Below are 12,832 nucleotides of genomic sequence, written 5' to 3'. Positions count from 1 at the left end.
GACTTATACTACTGAGGGTTTAAAGATATTATTTTAATAGTCAGTCGTGAACTAAAGTGGGCCGGTCTAAGGCAAGAAACTCCAGGGCTGAAAATGAGTCCCACTCCGGCCCTGTTCACAAGGATGAGTAAATGATGACAGAATTGTCATTAAAGTTAATAACAATAGCGAGTGTGACACAAGCAAACAAAAGAAAAAGACAAAGTTCTGCTCCTGACATAAATGTGTGTGACGCTGTGTCTGAAATCCAGGCTAAAGTCTCAAAATCATATTCTGTGATAACAAGCATCAAAGTTTTGATTTCAACCATTAGTTTCACATTGATCTTTGACATGGCTTTACTAAGTCCATTAGGGCTGTAATGATTAACCGTGCAAATGCGCGTTTTCTAAATGAAGGAATTTGAATGAATTACGGTGAAATCACGGCACATCCAAAAGCCAGAAGGCGCTCTCGTGCGAAACTCCATTTGTGCCACAGAAGAAGTAGCATCACAAACGCTATTCCAGTAAATGTCTATACGAATATTTATATCGCCGTTTTTCTAAATGTTTCAGGTATTTTCATGACAAAAAAGAATATTTGGAATGATTTTGTTTAACGAGTGTTGCTTTTTTAAATGCACGTTATAAACGACTCCGACTCGTAATGATTTTAGATTGATAAGGACTTATTACTGACCAAAACTCTGTAGTACACGCACAAGCTGCGCATGAAACACAGAATTGGAGCCTTGCGATTCGGAATTAGATTTCAGACAGGTCTTTTTAATGGGACACACAATTTATCGTCACAGCCCTAAAGTCCATATTAAAGATATCAATATCTTCACAGAATTTTCTTTACAATATATAATTTCTATTGATGAAAAAATGACTTCAGCTGGGCAGGGTCACATACTCTCCCATCTTTATAAGCACTTTGTAATGATGGAGCTACCAAGAGGTTTTGAAAGTGGTTAAAACAGTGACTTGTGGGTGGTGAACTACAGCAAGGATGGAGCCGTCCAAACCACCGTCAATGAAAGCCTGCATTCTATCTTCTCTTCAGCGCTGGGCTCCAAACTGAATTAAAGTTCCCACATACGCAGCTCTCTCACTTCATGAATTCATTACATCATGTCCTACTGGTCCCTATTCTGCCAACGTTCATTTCCTCCAACAGTCCTTTAAATGGAGGACTGGGTTACAAAATACAACTTGGGGCATATTGTCTAATCTCCTCTAACCAATTTGTCTTTCCTCGCTTGCAACCGTACTAATATTTGCAGAGTTTTTGTCCTGATTGAACCGGAGTGTGTCATGTTAAGGTTTCTTGGTTTTCTGATCCTCAGGCCGGGTTGAAACACTTAACCGTGCCGCTAATCACAAACATGCAGAGAACTCAGTCCATATGACGTAATTTTTCCTTTAGGATACATTTCTAAACTTTAGGTAATGAGAGAAAGAGTATGCTACTATAATCCCCTTTCTCTGATGTTGTTCCAACAGTAGAAATGTCATGAACGACAGCGGGGCAAACTGCAGGAACTCTCCTCAGACTGTTTATTCGAGACGCTTTTGATTATAGCTGTGTTGTGTCCAGCATTTTAACCAAAATAAGAACATGCCCTGGGTAACCAAAATGAATAAATTGTGGTGGATTTTGTGTTAAGAGTATGATGTGTTCGAATCCTAGAGTAGTTAAAGTATAAAAGTGCATTGCATTCTGAGATTTCACAGCAATCTAACAGCTGAGGACACTTTCATGGGCAGTAAAAGTAGGTGAGGCACGGAGGAAAGTATCATGGCACTAGGCGATGTAATTTTACCAATAACAACTACAATTACTCGACAAAGTAGTCTAGATCACTGTGTGTGGTGGTTGAGATTGCCCTAGGGTCAAAACCCCTCCGGCATTCTCAGTTTGAGCACTACTTGTCCTTCAGTTGGCCCTTGCTTTTCTCTTCTATATCTGATTTCCCTTCTCTGTCCGTAATGCTCTGCTCTTTCCCTACCAACCATCTCTCATGGTGTTCCCCTTTCTTTCCCTTGATGGATGTTTTCGAAGCATAAGTGTTTGCTAAGCTGGTTGGCGTCATCTTGGAAAAGTCTGACAGCCAGATGTGGAACCCTCAGATATATATTTTTTTAAAGACTGGGAAATGTGTTCCCTTTCAAGGAAAAACAAAAACATCCATGTTTTCTCACTATCGCTCCTTATCAAATGACATGCATATCTGTTTGAAAGTGTTTTCAAATGTAGTTGGGTAGAACTGCAGCAATGCTTAATGTTCCATGACGGCTCAGAGTGTTGAATAAATTACAAGGATTTCAGGCTTTTTAGTGCACTCTTTACAATAACACATTTGTTTGATCAGAATAGTAAGATAAATAGTCAAGCAATTTCAGTGTTTGACATAACATCTTGTACACTGTCACAAAGAAAACAAATTGTGCCTTTTTTGTCTCTGGGGTGTTACCTTAAGGTTCCATGTTGTACCTTTACAGGTATACTAAACATAAACCAATGTGGTACCTTTTGGGGTACATTACTGTACCTTAAGGATCTATTGTGTACCTTTAAAGGCACAGTTAACGGTTTTGTACCTCTAAATTTTAACCTGTAGAAAATTGTTCCTTTAGGTACACAATAGGTCCTTAGGGTATAATATTGGAGCCCAAAATGTAAAACATTTCAGTGTGTTGTATACCATAAAGGTATAAAAATGAACCTTAGAAGGTACCACCCCATAACAATTTATCTGAAAGTGTAGAGTAGAGGTCTTCTCGGGTCCAAAGAAATGTACCCGACCTGAAATGACCCGAATCACTTTTTACCCAAACCCGACGTGCATAAAATTTTTGTAAAGAAAGACCAGAGATAAACCTGACAAAAATAGACCCAAGTCTGACCCGACCAAGTGCAATTTTTTTTAACCCAACTGGACACGAATCTGACAACGACACCAAGATAATGGCTTACAGTGTGTATTCAAAATTGATTGACAGGTCTGGCTAAATGAACCTTATCGGTCACACTTTATTTTACAGTATGTGTACTTACCTTGTACATATATGGTAAACAAGTTGTACTTACCGACAAATGTGTGGTACTTACTTTTAGGTATCTACATGGTAATGAATTGGTATCATTACTGTACTTACCAGTGGTACATGCTTGGTAGTTATTATGTAACTCTAGGTAAGTACTGGGTAATAACAGATAAAAACTTATAGTGTAGGTATACTGTAACTAACGTGAAACATTACACTACTTACAAATAAATGTACAATATAAGTATTTAGTATTTACAAGCAAGTTAGGGTAAATGACAGGTATTTACAGTGTACATATATGATAACTAACTAATATCAAACACTACTGTACTTACAAATTGTATATACATGATAAGTGTGTGGTACCTGCAGGTAAGTGTAAGTTATACTTATACCATACATATATGATAACTAAGAACAAACATTACTGATGTGCCATTTTGGTACTCAGACTCAGTATCTTTGTCCTTTAAACAAAGTATGCATTAACTACTGGGTACATTCACTAGTACATCCATGGTAACTGCATGGAAACAGGACTGTAAAATAAAGTGTTGCTTTTTACACAGTTATTACATAGAACCTAACACCTAAGATATAGCATCATATACATGTCACTGTCAGACAAACCCAACCATTGACTATCATACGCATAAACTACTAGTCTCGTCCATTAGTCTGGGTACATTCACTAGTACACACTTATTGTATATATACAATTTGTAAGTACAGAAGTGTTTGATATTAGTTTTCATATATGTACACTATAAATCCCTGTCATTTACCCTAACTTGCCTGTAAGTACTAAATACTTAAATTGTACATTTATTTGTAAGTACAGTAATGTTTCTCATTAGTTACAGTATACCTACACTATAAGTATGTATCTGTTATTACCCAGTACTTATCTAGAGTTACATAATAACTACCAAGCATTTACCACTGGTAAGTACAGTAATGATACCAGTTAATGACCATGTAGATACCTAAAAGTAAGTACCACCCATTTGTCGGTAAGTACAACTTATTTACCATATATGTACAAGGTAAGTACACGTACTGTAAAATAAAGTGCTACCAAAGTATCCTACCCGAGACCGCTTATATTATACCTGATCCGTGTCCAAGGACACGTGAAACTTTTAGACCCGAATCTGCTAGGGTCGGACCTCGGCTTTTCGAATTTACGTGGACCCATGAAGACCTGTAGTGTAGAGCCATGAAACTACAGATACTATTAAATCTTTAAATGCTACTAAGGGGGTCGCACACCGGCCGCGCAGCTCAGCGTCGCGTCTAGGACAACTCAGAGGTATCGTAAACCGGAAGTGCACATTAAATAGCGTGAGCTTCGTCAGATAGCGTCTACTTCAAAATGCAAAATATACGTTAGCAGCCAATGTTAATTGTTAATGATTTGGGACAAATATGATGTTATTTAATGTTAAACTATGTGAGTGGCTGGACAGGGATTTGAGCAACTTTCTGAGTCGTAGCTGGGTGGCAAGAACAGGCGCCACCTGTCAGCGCCGGTGTGCGTATGTATACTCATAGAAAGCAATGTGTTTGAGTTTTTTAGAACGGCGCGGTGCTGCGCGGCGCGTCCGGTGTGCGCCCCCTTAAGCTATTTGTTCCTCCCCCCATTCTTTTAACTTAGTTTCTAAACAAACTTTCAGAGGGTTCAAATTGGGAAAACGCAAACAGGAACTCACCATAGAATGTGATTAGAAAGTAAGGTAATATAAGTCAAGTCAAGTCAAGTCAAGTTCAATATAATTCAATGTTATTCTGTTTGTCTTTGGGTTCATTTGGTTTACAAACGAAATAAAAACTTTACAAGCTTTGCTTAATCTTTCTCCACCGTTTCTCTGCAGAGAACAAAGTTTTTCGACACTTAATTTCCTTGTCTAAATTCTCTGAGCAATAACCTTTCTTCTCGTAAAAATGCACAAACTGACTCACCGACTAATAAACTTTGCGGGAAAAATATGGGACTATGATTCCGTACCAAAGCACTCCAACACTCCTTAACCGAACACCTCCTACTTTCTAGTTAACTGCTTTTATAGCCCTCAACTGCCCAATGAAATTTTGACTTAAAACGGATGACCAGACCCTTTAAAAGTATATAAATTCTGACACTCGGGACATAAATCCTACAAAAACACGAAGGCAAAACTTCTTATCCGACTCAGTCGGACACAATAACATCCAAATGCTAAAACAAAGAGCAGAAGTCAGAGTGGTTTACAAAGAGAGAGGCAATGAGCTAATGACTGGAGCTCAGATCCATCCCAGCACAGCCAAAGAAAAACACAGCTCCTGTTGGCCCACCAAAGCACATCATCAAGCGCAGGCCAGCCAGGAACCTGACAAGGTGATTGATTGATCTATTAGGAAAAGCTTGGATCTGAATTGCATGTTTATACGAATTTAATGCAGCCAAATCAATTAATGCTACTGAATAGATGCCAGCCAAGGATCACAACAAGACAAAGTGTCACACTGGACATAATGACCATTGATGTCTTTAGGGCAATTAATAAGATGAGATACCCACGTCATAAGAGAGTGAGAGTCTGTAATCACAAAAAGACAGAAAACTGGAGAAGCTGGCTTCCTAGACACGAGTATAAACAAAACTCCGAAGCTACCTCGCTCCCTCAAAGCTTAGGTTAACAATAATACTCTTGAGGGAAGGAAGATTTTGGCAGCGCTCTGTCAAAATATGGAATAAGTGAGACTTTATTACTAAAACAAATGTGTCCAAATACCCTTCTTCTGGGTATTTTCAAGATGGATTACCAAAAGACAAAAACAGTGAGGAAAATCTGATTTCGGTGATGAACTTTAAAATGAACCCAGGGACCCTGTGAAAATAAAATATGTTGGTATAGCAACTTCCACAATGACATTGTCATTATGAATGTACAGCTGAGGAACTACTGGGATTTGGTTTTTGACAGACACCATAACCAATGTTCGCACGGTCATGCCCAAAGAAAACATTGGCGTGTATTAAATGCGCTACAGAGACTGCATGGTGTTATCATTTTGACTTCGGAAAATGCCCGAGGAGCCCAGGGGTATCAGAAGGTTTTTGGAAGCTGTTCTAGAAGCGGTTCTCTATAAATTATAGCTACTCATGGAGAGCCAGCTGGCCGATGCAGTTGATGGTCACAGCTGTCCACAGAGCACATCAAAGTTAAAGGGGATGATGAAGTGATTCACGGGAACAGTGAGTCGATTGTATGGTGTGGAGCTTTATTACTGGGAGGGAAGTGCCATGGTGCAGTGATAATGCTCAACCATGACCAGGTCTGGAGCCAAGTTAATCCACTTCTATTGTTTGTAAAATTAACTAAGTGGTAAGCGGTGTTGCTAATTCTGACTGGTTTATCAGCACTTTAAGGAAAAGGATAATGGAGTGACAAGGATATAGAAAATGGTTATGTAAGGGATAATGTATAGGCAGCAGGTTGTTATTGCAGAAATAAGCCCTGATAGTATGATCAGGACCCGACAGGAAGCAGAGGGTCTTGCATCAAACTAAAGGGGCTTATTTTACAATAACAACCTGCTGCAGGTACGTTATCCCTTACATAGCTTTTTTTACACAGATATTAACCTCATGAGTAAGAAGCATAAAATATTGATTTGAAATATTTTATTTGCCAAACTTTTAACTACTACAGACCTTCCCTGAGGAAAACACATTTACTTTCGGTTTTAAGATAAGACGTTCAAATGTCACAAACGCACTATTTGGTTTAATCATTTGTAAATATGACGACTCACAATAAGAACGCAATCAAGATACACTTTTTAATCATACCCATGATCTTTGCATTGATAATGACCCATGACTAGGGTTGGGCATCGTTTGGGCAACGATTCCGATTCCAAATACGATTCTGCTAATTGATTCCGATTTCTAACGATTCTCGGTTTTGATTCTAAAGAAATGAAAAGTAATAACAGTCAAGCGTTTCAGACTCGATCGGAATCGGACGTTACCTCCCGATCAGGACTCGGATACATGGGTTTAAATTTGGCCAGGGCCGTCCGGGGCTAAGCACTGGCACATAGGCTGAAGGTCACGCTCTTCTCTGCGCCAGTGTACGCGCTGCGCTGGTGCATGTGAACTGACGAGATTGAATGATATGTTTTCATTCATAGGCTTCACGCTTGTGCGTACAGGGCACCCACGACAAAAACAGATTGCGCGACCGGGTTTTTACCACTCATTTAAACTACGCGTCGATTGTTTCTGTGCTCAGTTTAATCTACATCAGCACGCAGCTCCGCGTCTCACTCAGAACCTCAAGAACGAGCATTCGCGCATGATCATGACATTACACATTGTAGCGATAGAGAGAGGTAAGAATGGTGCCCACGTCGAAAAATCTTAATAGAAGTCTAGAAACAAAGTATTAAAGTATGTATAGCCATGTCACTCATCTCATTACAATATGTTAACTAGATTACTGGATACAACTTATTGTATAGTTTAATAAAATAATGGATTTTGATTATACAAGTCAATTACAAACTAACTATAGTGACTGTTTTCCTAATTGCTGACCAGTAATTTATTTATTGTTGTATGGCTGTACAGCACTTTGGTTGCCCGTTGTTGGAAATGTGCTCTATAAATTAATAAATGATGATGAAGACAGCTGACTCGGTGGTTTCCTAGCAATATAAAAAGTTGCGTCACCCTGCCCTTTTTAAAAAAGGCAGTGCTTTGCGCCTTGCGTTTCCAAGCGTTTAAAACGCGTTTGGTGTGATTAGCCCCTTATGGATCCAATTCCAGAATTGGAATTGAAATTCAATTCCCAACCCTACCCATGACTTCTACGGCAAGCCCAGCCAACTATTGGCTTCAAAAAAGCTCTTTACAAACCTATGGGTGACATCACAGACACTACGTCCATATTTTTTACAGTATATGGTTGAGCTACAGGTTTACTTAGTTAAACTGGACAGGTGAGTCACGACTTAAGGTTTAAGAGAGCAATAAACAATATAGTAAATTTTTTTATAGACCATAGTTGACTGATCAATCCTCTAAGTGTGCATTTCGATTCACAGCATCCTGAACCATTTTGTTTAGCCATGGGCCGACATTCCCACATCTGTTTCTGAACGTGTTAGCTGCCAATTACTTTGCCTGAGCCAAAATATTAGTAATTGTTTTTCCGTGATTGTGAAAAATGACAGCTGAGAATTCGGTTAAATGTCTATTGGATATGCCTATAATTAAGTTGAGCAATTTCGAATAAAACTGATGAAAATAAAGATAAACCGAGCACAAAAGAAACTCTTACACAAATCTCCATACGCCTGCTTCTATTCCCATAGATCAAGTCACGTTTAGGACCAGGTGTCTTGTTTGGCAGGTCAGTCAAATAAAAGATTATATATGTGACCCACTTTCTTTACTTCAGTCCAGACGGTTTCTCTAAACCTTGTCTTCAACTTCTCACTTTCTAATCTCTTCACTCCACACAGTGTGATATTTCAAGTCTGTAGCCTTCAGTTTCGGTTCGCTCCGCCATGCATGATTAGTTCAGCCCAGATTAGGCTGTGTTTGACTGTACCTTTCATTATACTTGGAAATGAACAGCCAGTATTTTTAAATCCAGCATCTCGGGTTTTATTTGGGTTACTACTTCATCCACTTAGAAACATTCAGCAGAACGTTCAGGCAAACACAAAATTTCCAGGAACGTATGGATGGGAAAAGTAACTAAATAGAGACCACTTGGTTATCAATAGGTGCAGTTATACAAGTATGGGGAAGCACGCCACTGATGTATGCATAAGGCTCAGAGTAGTATTAGAAAGCCTGATACATTTCAGCGAATTCGTGAAATTTCATTAAGAAAATGCCCCTGAGAGATTACTATCTATAGGCAAAAGTCAATATTCAGTGTGACCCTCCTTGGCACATTTTGGGGAAATTAAAGTCCTGAGGTCATTACATTAGAATTAGACTTTCATTTCTTTTTAGTTTGAGAAAATCTGTAGGTTCCTGATATTGCTCAAGTTTAAGGGAAGTTCACATTAAATACTTGAACTATTTTGTTCTGTTTCTTAATACCGCATACAAATTTTGTGGTTGTATTCTAATAAACAGACTGAGAAATAAAGGTGTATTATAGTATTGCTAAAATTATCTAATTGCGGTATTATGGCCTAAAGCTAGAAGTACATTTCAGTTTTTACACATCCGCGAGGTTCTGACATAAATTTCATCATCAGTAGAATATGTGCGCAACTGTACGCACAGCGCCAAATTTTTGTAACCCTGAATACTTTTTACGAAGTCACGCATGTGTGTATAGGAGAATATATAGTATGTAGCCCAGGAGATGCATTGCTTTTGGTTGCAATGTGCATGCATTGAACATTTGTGTACATGTACGAGTCAAATAAGCTACATAACAAACAAACTATTCTCTGGGCTTAAAGGATTAGTCCATTTTCTTAAAAAAAAATCCAGATAATTTACTTACCACCATGTCATCCAAAATGTTAATGTCTTTCTTTGTTCAGTCGAGAAGAAATTATGTTTTTTGAGGAAAACATTCCAGGATTTTTCTCATTTTAATGGACTTGAATGGACCCCAACACTTACCAGTTTTAATGCAGTTTAAGATTGCTGTTTCAAAGGACTCTAAATGATCCCAAACGACGCATAAGGGTCTTATCTAGCAAAACGATTGACATTTTTGGCAAGAAAAATAAAAAATATGCACTTTTAAACCACAACTTCTTGTCTTCCTCCGGTCTTGTGACGCGCCAGCGCGACCTCACGTAATACGTCATCTCGTCAAGAGGTCATGGATGACGTATCGAAACTATGCCCCAGTTACAAGTGTGGAGAAAGAGGACCGCTTGGACATTGTTGTTATGTCGAATGATAAGAATTAATGTCTTTGTGTCAGTTTATTGTTTAAAATGGTCCGCAAATGTGTGTTTCATATATGTAACACGTGACCTTTCCACGCCATTTCGTCATTACGTGAGGTCACGTTAGCTCGTCACACAGCCGGAGGAAGAAGAGAAATTGTGGTTTAAAAGTGCATATTTTTTATTTTTCTTGCCAAAAATGTCAATCATTTTGCTAGATAAGACCCTTATGCCTCGTTTGAAATCGTTTAGATTCCTTTGAAACTCCGTTGAAACTGCAATTTTAAATTGCACTAAAACGGTTAATTGTTGGGGTCCATTAAAGTCCGTTAAAATGAGAAAAATCCTGGAATGTTTTCCTCAAAAAACATAATTTCTTCTCGACTGAACAAAGAAAGACATCAACATTTTAAAATGACATGGTGGCGAGTAAATTATCTGGATTTTTAAGAAACTAATCCTAAGATACAGATGTCCCTCAACTTTCAGACAAACAAATTTGGAGTTATTTTAGTAAATGTCTTTGCTCTTCCAAACTTTATAAAGGTAAAAAACAGGGATCAGGGAACCGCAACTTTAAAAGGCAAAAAGTACATTCATCCTTCACCGAGGTAATCCACAAGGCTCCAACGGGTTGATAAAGGTCTTTTGCGGGTAATTGATGCGATTTTTTTAAGAACTTATATTTCTTACCATATTTCAAACTTTATAAACTATAATAACTAGGTTCCAGTAACAATGCATCTTGGACTCACTGCGAAACGTACCCATGGCAAACAACGCTTACTACCCTAAAACTCTGTCGTGAATCAAAAAAAGGTTGCTACCAGAAGCTAAAAACAGTATTACAGTTTATAAAGTTGGAAATATGGATATCTTTCTTACAAAAAAATCACATCAATTACCCGCAGAAATCCTTCATTAACCCATCGGAGCCGTGTGGATTACCTCTGTAAAGGATGGATGCACTTTTTTGGGGTTCAAAGTCAGTTGTTCCCTGATCCCTGTTTTCAACCATTATAAAGCTTGGAAGAGCAAGGTTATATATTAAAATAACTCCAAATGTGCTTATCTTTTTTTAATTTAAAATGCTCAGTAACCCATTCCACATATATATAAGCAATACTGAATTTCTCTCTTCAAGTCACTGTGCGTTACACGTGAAACTGTGTTGAGTCTGCAGACATCCAGAGTTACTGTGTAAAAACTGTGTCTGTATAAACAGGGAGGGGCGACTAAGCGGATGCTTCTGGGTGTTGATGAAAAGCAGAGCTCAGTATGGAGAGAAAGGTGATACTGGGATTAGAAGAGGCTAACGCTGCTCCTGGAGAGAGCTGCTGTGCCAAATCCCAAAACCCTGCTGGGGCACTCAACGTGGAAGCACGTCAAATACTGAACCCTTTAGACTGAGATATAAAGCAGGATGTGAGGACATCCAAGAACGTGATCCCTCACCCCCAGATAGATGGTGAAGGGGGTAGCGAGTATTAGCGCAGGAGAAAGGTTTTGGTCCACACTGACATGGGCTTGTGATTAAAATGCCCTGGTGGTGACATCAGAGGAGGAGTGATGAGTTGTGAAGCATCTGAACGTGGGAATGTGTTAGAGGATGACGAGAAGCATCTGGACCTGGACACTTTGGTGTATGCGTGTTTAAGTGTCTGAGATGAAATTTAGCAGCAGGTCAGGGTGTCTGTGTGAGAAAACGGTCCAAAGGTTCTGTAAAATATCAATCTGCTAATATACAACTCCATTCCACAATGAAAATAATGCATAAACTGCAGCCTGCAGACATCTAAAACCATTATTCTTGGCTATGTTAATTAAAAGCTGTCCTTTCCAAATATATATCTCTGTCTAGCACTCTCACCTTTTCTGATTTAGTCTGCATTAGCTATGTTTATATATCTGTCCATGACTCACATATCTCCTGTCTGTCGTAATGGATCGCAAGGGATCATCTTAAAATATACGTATGAGCACAAAAAGAAAAAATAATAAGGCCCTAATTATAGCATATTTGCTTTATCTACCATCTTTCTTTCACATTCTGCAATCTTCATCCATAACAGCACTATATTACAGCCACTCTGGCTTAGTAAACAACAACTTTGTAAACAGGAAGTTCTTTTAAAGGTTCATTTACAATATGTCATGCCTCATAACAACCTAAAAGACTTCTGAAATTAAGTTTAAGTAAGAGATTTTAGAAAAGATGTCTAGAACTCTAACTGCTGATGTTATGGTACAATAGACTATCGGACTGTCGGAAAAACTGGTCGCTTGCTATCACTGGGGCATTACCAAAAGTACACCTTTGCACCTAAAGAGTTCATATTAGTACATCAGAAGTACAAATTAGTACCAAAGAGTGCACAACCATTTCTAGGGTTTACAAAGAATGGTGTGAAAAGGGAAAAACATCCAGTATGCGGCAGTCCTGTGGGCAAAAATGCCTTGTTGATGCTAGAGGTCAGAGGAGAATGGGCCGACTGATTCAAGCTAATAGAAGAGCCACTTTGACTGAAATAACCACTCATTACAACCGAGGTATGCAGCAAAGCATTTGTGAAGCCACAACACGCACAACCTTGAGGCGCATGGGCTACAACAGCAGAAGACCCCACCGGGTACCACTCATCTCCACTACAAATGGAGGCTACAAGAGGCTACAATTTGGAAAGAGGCTACAGTTTGCACAAGCTCACCAAAATTGGACAGACTGGAAAAATGTTGCCTGGTCTGATGAGTCTCGATTTCTGTTGAGACATTCAGATGGTAGAGTCAGAATTTGGCGTAAACAGTATGAAAACATGGATCCATCATGCCTTGTTACCACTGTGCAGGCTGGTGGTGGTGGTGTAATGGTGTGGGGG

At 38.9% G+C, this 12,832-nt stretch overlaps 2 protein-coding genes across 4 annotated transcripts in view; one reads left to right on the top strand and one right to left on the bottom strand.

Annotated features, from left to right (window-relative positions):
* Positions 1-12,832, bottom strand: part of ralgps2 (Ral GEF with PH domain and SH3 binding motif 2) — a 158,906-nt gene that overhangs the window by 37,211 nt on the left and 108,863 nt on the right. The gene's annotated exons all lie outside the window — the stretch shown is intronic.
* angptl1a (angiopoietin-like 1a) overlaps positions 1-12,832 on the top strand; it is a 30,745-nt gene that overhangs the window by 6,146 nt on the left and 11,767 nt on the right. The window lies entirely within an intron of this gene.

Source organism: Misgurnus anguillicaudatus, chromosome 18 (genome assembly GCF_027580225.2).
Source record: "Misgurnus anguillicaudatus chromosome 18, ASM2758022v2, whole genome shotgun sequence".
NCBI classification, from domain to species: Eukaryota; Metazoa; Chordata; class Actinopteri; order Cypriniformes; family Cobitidae; genus Misgurnus; species Misgurnus anguillicaudatus.
Note: the sequence above shows the minus strand (reverse complement) of the source record. Positions and strands in the feature narration are given on the sequence as shown.